We start from the raw sequence: 13,343 nt of genomic DNA, 5'->3' as shown, positions 1-13,343 counted from the left end.
TTGGCCAGGGCCGTGCCTGGAGAGGACTGGGGAACCCGCCTGTACCACTCACCAGGGGACTTGCTCTGGACCCAGAGGACTCTCTGAGCAGTGCCACACTCAGATGCCCTCATTAGGCCGCCAAAGGTGACCTGGGAAGAGGGACTCCACCTCATACCCCTGCAAACTGTGCACACAGACTTCATTTCTGCAAGTGAAGCTGTGTTATCTCCAGCAAATTGCCTCTTTAGGACTTGAACATTTATCTATCAAGTGAAGGTAACAATAAATTATAATAAAGTTAGTCTTAGATGGAGATAACGCATATAAAGGGCCTAGGTTTAGGTCAGTCACATAATACATGCTCAATGTGTTTATTATTTATCGGATCATTTCCATTAAAAAGAACCCCCAATGCCTTGACATCTGAATTGGCTCCCAGAATTTCCTTGTGAGACATAATTTAGATTCATGACTCAATCAAATGCCCTTTTTTTGAAATTCTGACCTATAAAAAAGATGATAGTTACAATTCTAAATTATCTCACAAGAAAAATTTGAAATATATATGCAAATATATACACATAAATATACTACACACACACACACACACATCTCTCTGCCTTCTCAAGATCTCCACTAGTTGCCTCAATAGAACCCTAAATAAATATACCCAAAACTACATCCTGTCTAAAAAGGGAGCTGTACATGGTGATTAAGATCCTGAGCTCTGGTCCTGTGATCCAGGGACAACTTCCCCGGGAGAACAGACGGCGCGCCTCAGGCTAGTGTAACGTCCCTCTGGCCTCTGCCGCCGCAGGCCCGCCCCACATCCGCACCCCTCCCTTCCCCCTGCCTGAGTGAGCCAGAGCCCCCGAGTCAGCAGCTCCTTTAACCCCGTCCTGTCTGAGCGAAGAACAGACGCCCTCTGGCGACCTACACGCAGAGGCGGGGCCAAATCCAAAGCTGAGCCCCTGTGAGCCGTGAGAACAAAGAAGAGAAAGGGAAACCTCTCCCAGCGGCCTCAGGAGCAGCGGATTAAAGCTCCACAATCAACTTGATGTACCCTGCATCTGTGGAATACCTGAATAGACAACGAGTCATCCCAAATTGAGGAAGTGGACCTTGAGAGCAAGATTTATGACTTTTTCCCCTTTTCCTCTTTTTCTGAGTGTATATGTGTATGCTTCTGTGTGAGATTTTGTCTGTATAGCTTTGCTTTCACCATTTGTCTTAGGGTTCTATCCGTCCGTTTTTCTGATTTTTGTTTTCTTTAAAAATTTTTTTTTTCTTAATAATTATTTTTTACTTTAATAATTTTATTTTAATTTATCCTCTTTCTTTCTTTCTTCCTTTCTTTCTACTTTTTCTCCCTTTTATTCTGAGCCGTGTGGATGAAAGTATCTTGATGCTACAGCCAGGAGTCAGTGCTGTGCCTCTGAGGTGGGAGAGCCAGCTTTAGGACACTGGTACACAAGAGACCTCCCAGCTCCACATAATATCAAACAGCGAAAATCTCCCAGAGATCTCCATCTCGACACCAGCACACAGCTTCACTCAATGACCAGCAGGCTACAGTGCTGGACACCCTATGCCAAACAACTAGCTGACAGGAACACAACCCCACCCATTAGCAGAAAGGCTGCCTAAAATCATAATAAGTCCATAGACACCCCAAAACACACCACCAGACGTGGACCTGCCCACCAGAAAGACAAGATCCAGCCTCATCCACCAGAATACAGGCACTAGTCCCCTCCACCAGGAAGTCTACACAACCCACTGAAACAACTTTAGCCACTGGGGACAGACACCAAAAACAACGGGAACTACAACCAGCAGCCTGCAAAAAGGAGACCCCAAACACAGTAAGATAAGCAAAATGAGAAGACAGAAAAACACACAGCAGATGAAGGACCAAGATAAAAACCCACCAGACCAGGCTTCCCTGGTGGCACAGTGGTTGGGAGTCCGCCTGCCGATGCAGGGGACGCGGGTTTGTGCCCTGGCCCGGGAGGATCCCGCATGCCACGGAGCGGCAGGGCCCATGGGCCATGGCCGCTGGGCCTGCACGTCCAGAGCCTGTGCTCCGCAATGGGAGAGGCCACAGTGGTGAGAGGCCCGCGTACCGCAAAAACAAACAAAGAAAACAAAACGAAAAAAAACCCCACCAGACCTAACAAATGAAGAAGAAATAGGCAGTCTACCTAAAAAAGAATTCAGAATAATGATAGTAAAGATGATCCAAACTCTTGGAAATAGAATAGACAAAATGCAAGAAACATTTAACAAGGACCTAGAATAACTAAAGATGAAACAAGCAACGATGAACAGCACAATAAATGAAATTAAAAATACTCTAGATTGGATCAATAGCAGAATAACTGAGGCAGAAGAACGGATAACTGACCTGGAAGATAAAATAGTGGAAATAACTACTGCAGAGCAGAATAAAGAAAAAAGAATGAAAAGAACTGAGGACAGTCTCAGGGACCTCTGGGACAACATTAAATGTACCAACATTCGAATTATAGGGGTCCCAGAGGAAGAAGAGAAAAGAAGGGGACTGAGAAAATATTTGAAGAGATTATAGTTGAAAACTTCCCTAATATGGGAAAGGAAATAGTTAATCAAGTCCAGGAAGCACAGAGAGTCCCATACAGGATAAATACAAGGAGAAATACACCAAGACACATATTAATCAAACTGTCAAAAATTAAATACAAAGAAAGCATATTAAAAGCAGCAAGGGAAAAACAACAAATAACACACAAGGGAATCCCCATAAGGTTATCAGCTGATCTTTCAGCAGAAACTCTGCAAGCCAGAAGGGAGTGGCAGGACATACTTAAAGTGATGAAGGAGAAAAACCTACAACCATGATTACTCTACCCAGCAAGGTTCTCATTCAGATTTGATGGAGAAATTAAAAACCTTACAGACAAGCAAAAGCTCAGAGAGTTCAGCACCACCAAACCAGCTTTACAATAAATGCTAAAGGAACTTCTCTAGGCAGGAAACACAATAGAAGGAAAAGACCTACAATAACAAACACAAAACAATTAAGAATATGGGAATAGGAACATGCATATCGACAATTACCTGAAATGTAAATGGATTTAATGCTCCCACCAAAAGACACAGATTGGCTGAATGGATACAAAAACAAGACCCATATATATGCTGTCTACAAGAGACCCACTTCAGACCTAGAGACACATACAGACTGAAAGTAAGGGGATGGAAAAAGATATTCCATGCAAATGGAAATCAAAATAAAGATGGACTAGCAATTCTCATATCAGACAAAATAGACTTTAAAATAAAGACTATTAGAAGACACAAAGAAGGACACTACAGAATGATCAAGGGCTCAGTCCAAGAAGAAGATATAACAATTGCAAATATTTATGCACCCAACATAGGAGCACCTCAGTACATAAGGCAAATACTAACAGCCGTAAAAGGGGAAATCGACAGTAACACATTCATACTAGGGGACTTTAACACCCCACTTTCAACAATGGACAGATCATCCAAAATGAAAACAAATAAGGAAACACAAGCTTTAAATGATACATTAAACAAGATGGACTTAATTGATATTCATAGGACATTCCACCCAAGAACAACAGAATACACATTTTTCTCAAGTGCTCATGGAACATTCTCCAGGATAGATCATATCTTGGGTCACAAATCAAGCCTTGGTAAATTTAAGAAAATTGAAATTGTATCAAGTATCTTTTCTGACCACAATGCTATGAGACTAGATATCAATTACAGGAAAAGATCTGTAAAAAGTACAAACACATGGAGCCTAAACAATACACTACATGGAGGCTAAACAATACACTACATGGAGGCTAAACAATACACTACTTAATAACGAAGTGATCACTGAAGAAATCAAAGAGGAAATCAAAAATACCTGGAAACAAATGACAATGGAGACACGACGACCTAAAACCTATGGGATGACGCAAAAGCAGTTCTAAGAGGGAAGTTTATAGCAATACAATCCTACCTTAAGAAACAGGAAACATCTCGAATAAACAAGCTAACCTTGCACCTAAAGCAATTAGAGAAAGAAGAAAAAACCCCCAAAGTTAGCAGAAAGAAAGAAATCATAAAGATCAGATCAGAAGTAAATGAAAAAGTAACGAAGGAAATGTAAGCAAAGTTCAGTAAAACTAAAAGCTGGTTCTTTGAGAAGATAAACCAAATTGATAAACCATTAGCCAGACTCATCAAGAAAAAAAGGGAGAAGATTGAATAGAATTAGAAATGAAAAAAGAGAAGTAACAACTGACACTACAGAAATACAAAAGATCATGAGAGATTACTAAAAGCAACTCTATGCCAATAAAATGGACAATCTGGAAGAAATGGACAAATTCTTAGAAATGCACAACCTGCCAAAACTGAATCAGGAAGAAATAGAAAATATGAACAGACAATTTACAAGCACTGAAATTTAAACTGATTAAAAATCTTCCAACAAACAAAAGGCCAGGGCCAGATGGCTTCACAGGCGAATTCTATCAAACATTTAGAGAAGAGCTAACACCTTTCCTTCTCAAACTCGTTGAAGATATAACAGAGGGAGGAACACTCCCAAACTCATTCTACAAGGCCACCATCACCCTGATAACAAAACCAGACAAGGATGTCACAAAGAAAGAAAACTACAGGCCAATATCACTGATGAACATAGATGCAAAAATCCTCAACAAAATACTAGCAAACAGAATCCAACAGCACATTAATAGGATCATACACCATGATCAAGTGGGGTTTATTCCAGGAATGCAAGGATTCTTCAATATATGCAAATCAATCAACTTGATACACCATATTAACAAATTGAAGGAGAAAAACCATATGATCATCTCAATAGATGCAGAGAAAGCTTTCAAAAAAATTCAACACCCATTTATGATAAAAACCCTAATGAAAGTAGGCATAGAGGGAATTTTTCTCAACATAATAAAGGCCATATATGACAAACCCACAGCCAAAATTGTCCTCAATGGTGAAAAACTGAAACCATTTCCACTAAGATCAGGAACAAGACAAGGTTGCCCACTCTCACCACTCTTATTCAACATAGTTTTGGAAGTTTTAGCTACAGCAATCAGAGAAGAAAAGGAAATAAAAGGAATCCAAATCGGAAAAGAAGAAGTAAGGCAGTCACTGTTTGTAGATGACATGTTACTATACATAGAGAATCCTAAAGATGCTACCAGAAAGCTACTAGAGCTAATCAATGAATTTAGTAAAGTAGCAGGATACAAAATTAATGCACAGAAGTCTCTGGCATTCCTATACAATAATGATGAAAAATCTGAAAGTGAAATCAAGAAAACACTCCCATTTACCACTGCAACAAAAAGAATAAAATATCTAGGAATAAACCTACCTAAGGAGTCAAAAGACCTGTATGCAGAAAATTATAAGACACTGATGAAAGAAATTAAAGATGATACAAAGAGATGGAGAAATATACCATGTTCTTGAATTGGAAGAATCAACATTGTTAAAATGACTCTACTACCCAGAGCAATCTACAGATTCAATGCAATCCCTATCAAACTACCACTGGCATTTTTCACAGAACTAGAACAAAAAATGTCACAATTTGTATGGAAACACAAGAGACCCCGAATAGCCAAAGCAATCTTGAGAATGAAGAACAGAGCTGGAGGAATCAGGCTCCCTGACTTCAGACTCTACTACAAAGCTACAGTAATCATGACAGTATGGTACTGGCACAAAAACAGAAATATAGATCAATGGAGCAGGATAGAAAGCTCAGAAATAAACTTGCACACATATGGTCACCTTATCTTTGACAAAGGAGTCAGGAATGTACAGTGGAGAAAGGACAGCCTCTTCAATAAGTGGTGCTGGGAAAACTGGACAGGTACATGTAAAAGAATGAAATTAGAACACTCCCTAACACCATACACAAAAATAAGCTCAAAATGGATTAAAGACCTAAATATAAGGCCAGACACCATCAAACTCTTAGAGGAAAACATAGGCAGAACACTCTATGACATAAATCACAGCAAGATCCTTTTTGACCCACCTCCTAGAGAAATGGAAATAAAAACAAAAATAAACAAATGGGACCTAATGGAACTTCAAAACTTTTCATAGCAAAGGAAACCATAAACAAGACCAAAAGACAACCCTCAGAATGGGAGAAAATATTTGCAAATGAAGCAACTGACAAAGGATTAATCTCCAAAATTTATAAGCAGCTCATACAGCTCAATAACAAATAAACAACCCAATCCAGAAATGGGCAGAAGACCTAAATAGACATTTCTCCAAAGAAGATATACAGACTGCCAACGAACACATGAAAGAATGCTCAACATCATTAATCATTAGAGAAATGCATATCAAGACTAGAATGAGATATCATCTCACACCGGTCAGAATGGCCATTATCAAAAAATCTAGAAACAATAAATGCTGCAGAGGGTGTGGAGAAAAGGGAACACTCTTGCACTGCTGGTGGGAATGTGAATTGGTTCAGCCACTACGGAGAACAGTATGGAGGTTCCTTAAAAAACTAAAAATAGAACTACCATATGACCCAGCAATCCCACTACTGAGCATATACCCTGAGAAAACCGTAATTCAAAAAGGGTCATGTACCAAAATGTTAATTGCAGCTCTATTTACAATAGCCTGGAGATGGAAACAACCTAAGTGTCCATCATCGGATGAATGGATACAGAAGATGTGGCACATATATACAATGGACTATTACTCAGCCATAAAAAGGAATGAAACGGAGTTATTTATAGTGAGGTGGATGGACCTAGACTCTGTCATACAGAGCGAAGTAAGTCAGAAAGAGAAAGACAAATACCGTATGCTAAGACATATATATGGAATCAAAGAAAAAAAATGTCATGAAGAACTGAGGGGTAAGATGGGAATAAAGGCACAGACCTACTAGAGAATGGACTTGAGAATATGGGGAGGGGGAAGGGTAAGCTGTGACAAAGTGAGAGAGTGGCAGGGTCATATATACACTACCAAACGTAAAATAGATAGCTATTGGGAAGCAGCCGCATAGCACTGGGAGATCAGCTCGGTGCCTTGTGACCACCTGGATGGGTGGGATAGGGAGGGTGGGAGGGAGGGAGACTCAAGAGGGAGGAGATATGGGAACATATGTATATGTATAACTGATTCACTTTGTTATAAAGCAGAAACTAACACACCATTGTAAAGCAATTATACCCCAATAAAGATGTAAAAAGAGAACAAAAAGCCAACAACAACAATAAAGAGATCCTGAGCTCTGAGAGCTTAAACAACTTGCCCTGTGTCACATGGCTGGCCACACAGAATTTAATTTCCATATCTGGAAAATGTGGTAACAATAATGTGTGAGACTGGCTACCTAATTTGTGTAACCTAGTGCAGAGTGAAGTTTAAAGACCATTGTTCAAAGAGCAGGATAAAGCCATTAACGGTACTAAGATATAGAGCTTTCTTCTGCAGTCTGTCTCTTAAATTGTCATGGTATTATTTTGTGTGTTCTTGTTTTTTGTTTTTGCTATTTCCTGTCATGCTCCCTCAGGGGTGGAAATCCTCATGCAGACTCCACAGGTGGCCTAGGGTCACACCCTGTGAGGGCAGGTGACAGCAGGTCAGTCAGCTGCCAGACCAAGGCAACATGTCCCAGTCAATCTCCTGTCTCTGGGCCTGCCCACCCAGTCCCGGGCCAGTGGTGACCTCCAAGAGTTTTCATTCTCTGTGCTAGAATGTGCTTGGTGCCTGGACTGGGGTAGGTGAAGGGCTCATCCCTGAAAAGTCACCCGCGAAACACCCCGTGGTGCTGCCAGCCCTGGACAGCGGGCAGGGATGGCCAACACGTGTCTGAGCTCCATCCTATACTCTTGTGGAGGGGAGGGGCCTGCTGCGGGCACAGGACGATGATGGAAAGCAAGCCTTCTCAGGCTGACATGACTCCATCATTCCCCAGGGGAAAGAGTGGCTGTGGTCATGGGGCAGGGATGGAGTGGGGAGGTCTGGTAGGACCCAGGGTGCCAGGGTACTGGGAGCAGACAGCTGAGAACCCATCTGAGAGGGGCAGAGAGGGCAAAGGAGGCAGGACTAAGCCCCGGGCAGTCTCCATTGTTCCAGCCACATCTTCAGTCATGCAATGATCAAATTATTAGGAATTTCAAAACAGACAACACAGAGCCTTAAAACCCCGGTGCAGGGCTCTTCCGCGTGCCAGGCACTTGCTGACTGAGCTGGTCCTTTGCAACATGCCCAGAAAACCAGCCCTTAATCCCAGCCACATAGAGTGAGGCAAAGTGAGTTCGCATACATCAAGCGCAACGCCTGCCAAATAGTGTTCTCAGTACAAACCAGTCGCTGAGGTTACCTTCCGATAGCCCCTGGTCCTGCTCTTCTACCTGGGACCTGTTCTCGTAAGAGGGTATCTTTTAAAAATGCAAATCCAGTCATGTTGTTCCTTCATTTGAAATGCTGAAGTTACTTCTCTTTGCTCTGATAAGAAAGTTCAAATTCTTCACGTGGTCTGTGAATCCCTGGCACAGTCTTCCTAAGTCACCCCCCACCCCCTCACCTCAGGCCCTTTCCTCCCCCCTCACTGTCCTCTAAGCGTGCTACTCTTCATTCTGAGGGTCAGGCTTTTTCCCCCTTAGGCTCTTGGCCACAAGGGAAGGGAGGAGTTCCAGGCAGAGGGAACGGCCTGTGTGAAGCCTTACTCATTTTTAGGTTTGAAAATATCACTTCCTCAGGGAGGTTTGCTTTGAGCTTTCTGGCTAGCTAAAACAACCCCGCCCCATGATGTGCTCTCATAATACCCTGTATTTTTTCTTTATAGAACTTCTAACACTTCTAAGTAGAATAAACTATCAAAAGATTATTTATTGAATGTGTCTCTTTCTAATTGAACTGTGAGCATCTTGCAGGCAAGTTCCATAATTCTCTTGTTCACTGCTACATTCCAGTGCCTAGTTGAGGACCAGACATGTAGATTCTCTGTAAATATTTGCTGAAGTACTTAACATCTAGTGCTTAACTAAGATGGCCTGAGGTTATTATTTGGTAAAGAATGCTCTTTATATAGGTGAATCCTGGTTAGGTTTTAGAAGGAGGATAATCTTAGGTTTCTTTTGATTCTTGCTTGCTCTCCTGGACCTTCTGGATATCACCTCTTTTGGTCTAAAAACCTTGTCTTCAGCTATTTCCCAGTACCCTTTCCTGCTGTTCCCCTGTATTATCTTTCCTCAGCAAAAGATACGTGCATATTTCTTCTCCATAGTCTTTGATTCTCAACTTCTTCCCCCTGTCATTTGTGCAGTCCCTGACCCCTCCTTATATATTCAGTTGTTACTGTCTTTACATCAACATTTTCTATAATTTTCCTGTAAGCTGTCTCATATTATTTCAAGGTGGGAAGGGTACTGTGATGCAGCTTGCAGAAGAATCTCTGCAGAAGGAAATGTCTCATAAATAAATATACTGTTTTTTAAATAACCTTGCCATATAAGCAATGATGAAGTAACTTGTGGGTTTCAGCTGTCTGTATTACACAGTTTGATAATCACAGAACAGGTGCAGAAAGCAGGGCCCAGGGTACATAGCCACTGAGTTTCAGGAGTATTTTTTTTTTTTTTTTTTTTTTTTGCGGTACGCGGGGCTCTCACTGTTGTAGCCTCTCCCATTGCGGAGCACCGGCTCCGGACGCGCAGGCTCAGCGGCCATGGCTCACGGGCCCAGCCGCTCTGCGGCATGTGGGATCCTCCTGGACTGGGGCACGAACCCGTGTCCCCTGCATCGGCAGGCAGACTCTCAACCACTGTGCCACCAGGGAAGCCCTCAGGAGTATTTTGAGATGGTCCAGGATATATTTGTCATTGTCTACCTCCTAATAAGACTGAGCTTCCTTTTCAACTCTCATTTTATCACTGCCTATAATAAAGGGGTGGATTAATTTCATCCGTAAACACAGATATGATAGTTTTATCCTGTGGCTATGAATGGTGCTTTAAAGAGTCAAAATGATAAACCAGTGTAGTAATTTACCATAATTACAGCCATGAAATATTACGTAGAATTAGTCATGGCAGTAACACATGGCTCAGGAAGTTCTAGTGAAATCTGTGAAGTGAGAGAGAACAAAAGGGAGGAAACAAGGTATGAGGACAGGCAAAGTTTGTAGCCAGTAATCCAGACAGTTGGGGAAAATAAATGCAAGCTGGAGGACTCCAGGAAAGATCTGTCCTGGGAGGAGATGCCCTTGTTTTCTCTGGAAAGCCCGCCAAGTTTAGGAGACTTGCCACAGTTTAATTAAAGTCTGCAGCTGGTGTGAAAGCAAAGGAGAAAAGAAATTAGGGCAGTGCAAAAACTAATGAAAGTCTCATTTTAAACTTTTTTCTCTATTATGAAAGAAATGTGACTTGTCAGCTGTGGCCCCATTCACCGTGACAAAGCCCTCAGGGAAGGAACGTTCTGGACAGCAAAGAGAAAAGACCTGTAGTCAGGTCTCTTTGGACTTGATTGCCACTGCCTTTTTCAGTAAAAACTCATCAAAATCCTTGTTTGTTTTTTAAAAAACAAATTGGTAAAAGAGAGCAGTACAGATTGAACAGCTTTTAACGACAGGAACTTTGAAATGAAGAACTGACCTTTGCAATCAGAGCTGGATTCACATTCAGACTTTATCAACTGTATTAGTCAGAGTCTTCAGAGAAACAGTACCAATAGGATACATCCTATTATGGGAGCTTATGAGTCCAAAACCCATATGGTAAGCCAGCAGGCTGGAAATTCAGGGAAGAGGTGACCTAGTCTTGAGTCCAAATTCCACAGGGCAGGCCAGGCAAGCTGGAAACTCAAGCAGGTTTTTTCTTTTCCCCTTAAATTGCTTTATTTTTAAAAATTTTCATTTCATGTTGGAGTATAGTTGATTTACAATGTTGTGTTAGTTACAGGTGTACAGCAAAGTGATTCAGCTATACATACACATCTATCCATTCTTTTTCAAATTCTTTTCCCATTTTGGTGATTACAGAATATTGAGCAGAGTTCCCTGTGCTATATAGTAGGTCCTTGTTGGTAATCTGTTTTAAATATAATAGTGTGTATATGTCAATCCCAAACTTATAGTTACCCAAGGGGAAAGGTGAGGGAGAGAGATACATTGGGAGTTTGGGATTGACATCAAGCAGAGCTTCTATGTTACTGTCTTGTGGCTGAAACCCTTCTCCTTTAGGAAACCTCCGTCTTTGCCTTAGCCTTCAACTGATTGGATAAGGCCCAGCCACATGACGGAGAGTAAACTGCTTCATTGAAAACCTACTGACGTGGATGGTAATACCTCCACAGCAACAACAGCTAGACTGACGTTATACCAAACAAATGGGCAGCATGACCTAGCTAAGTTGACACATGAAATTGACTATCAAACCAACTAATGTTAAGAATAATATGTTAGTTAATGTTTCTGTAACACTTCCTTTTGGCCAGGCACAATGAACTCATTTAATTCTCACAACGACCCTATGATCTGGGTAATATTATTATTCTCATCTTATGGATGAGATAACTAAGATAAAGGGAAAGTTAAATAATTTCCCAAGTTCACAGATGATAAGAGGCAGAGCTGGGATTTGAACTCACATAACCTAACTCCAGAATTTGGGTTCTTAGGCACCACAATATGTTGAATTTTGGCGATTGAATGAAGTTCCCCGACCTTTGTTCCTTTATGGGAAAACACATATAATAGCAGATAATGTGTGATTTTAGGGGAAGATTAAATTAGAAAATGCATGTGAAGATCTAACCATAATACCTAATAGATAGTAGGTTCTCCATAAGACTTAGCTCTCTTCCCCGACCTTAAAATTAATTGCTTTTATATTGTGTCTTAAGTTTAGAAATCCCTTCATTCTAGAGAGCCTCACTAAAACATTGAGGTCTTAATTTTTGTAATTATTGACTTACTATTAATTTCTCTAGGTAATCCCCAAGTTTCATTTGGGCTAGAGCCTGTGTTACCCCATGCGGATCTTCAGCACTAAACTCAACACTTGGCATATTGTAAGGTCTTCAATTTATGCACTAAATCAGTAAACAGATTTAGAAATTAATGCCTTTTATTGTCAGTTGATAGACAAGAAACTGAGGCACAAAGTGGTTAAATGACTTGCTCAAGGTATATGCAATCTATAGACTGGTATATCCAGGTCTCCAGAATTTCATTGTTTTTATTTGTTTGTTTCCTTCCAAAAGGCAGTGTTGGATGTAAGCAGAGGCATAGGCAATCTTAAGGTTCCTCACCTCCCTGCCCAGTTGGAGTGTGAGAAACTTTAAATAACCTCCATGCCTGCTTTGGGTCACGATCAGTATCTGAGAGTTGTTGACTCCAAGAGCCCTCATTTGGAGTGGGCTTCTTCTCATCAGGCAGGTGAATAGCTTTAGAACTCAGTAATTAAGGGGTCAACGATTCACGCAAAGCGTTCCACATTTTTTTTTTTTTTTTTGCGGCCTCTAATAAGTTTATTGTGTCTTCGAGACACTACAATGTAGACTCCTCTCCCAGAGAAGAGTCTTTCAGAGACAAGGGACCGTTATCCAGATGAGTTGTTCATTTGTCATTTTCATAGGCAGCTGGATTCTTCCTCTTGGATTTCTCAAACTCCTGTGTTCCCCACGTGTAGACAAAATAAAACACTACAAGTGGCGGCACGACGCGAAGGGTGCGCGCCTGAGTGCGGTGCAGCGTGTTGGGCATGCCCTTGCTGAAGCAGTGCGGGAAGGCGCGCTGCTCCAAGGGCGACAAGCTGTCGGTGATCACAGGCCGCGCCCGCATCAGATGCCCAGACTCGCGGCCCATGGTCGCTGCGGCGCCGAGGTCGCCTCTCCCTCTGCAGCGCAGGATCCACCGGCCTCCCATTCCACATTTAGACACAGATAACACGCACTTCAAAAAAGAGAAAAAACCCTCACCTTTAACCAACTTTTATTCCTCTTGCTCTCTCACTTTCCTGGAAACTGATGAGACGTACCTCTGTAACTTAAGCCTAATGACAAAGTGCAAAGTCATTGCCTACTTTTATTGAATTGTCTTCTGCTTTATGGACTAATCCAAGGAATGACGCACTGCTACACAAACCCATGTGCTCATCCCCATTCAGCCCAGCTTTCTCCTGCCTAGGATTCGCTGTCTTTGCTGTAGGAGACTGATCGTGGACTTGAAACACAACCACGGGACCAGTTCTGCCTTGGCCATTTATACTCTGAGTGGCCTCAAGTAAATGACTGAATCTGTCTCTGCCTTGCTTTCCTGACAT

General features: G+C 41.7%; 1 pseudogene; it reads right to left on the bottom strand.

Annotated features, from left to right (window-relative positions):
- Positions 1–12,637: 12,637 nt before the first annotated feature.
- LOC136136669 (cytochrome b-c1 complex subunit 8 pseudogene) lies at positions 12,638–12,886 on the bottom strand (annotated as a pseudogene).
- Between the last annotated feature and the right edge of the window lie 457 nt (positions 12,887–13,343).

Source organism: Phocoena phocoena, chromosome 16 (assembly GCF_963924675.1).
Source record: "Phocoena phocoena chromosome 16, mPhoPho1.1, whole genome shotgun sequence".
NCBI classification, from domain to species: Eukaryota; Metazoa; Chordata; class Mammalia; order Artiodactyla; family Phocoenidae; genus Phocoena; species Phocoena phocoena.
The sequence above is the reverse complement of the archived record's forward strand: the minus strand, read 5'-3'. Positions and strand labels throughout refer to the sequence as shown.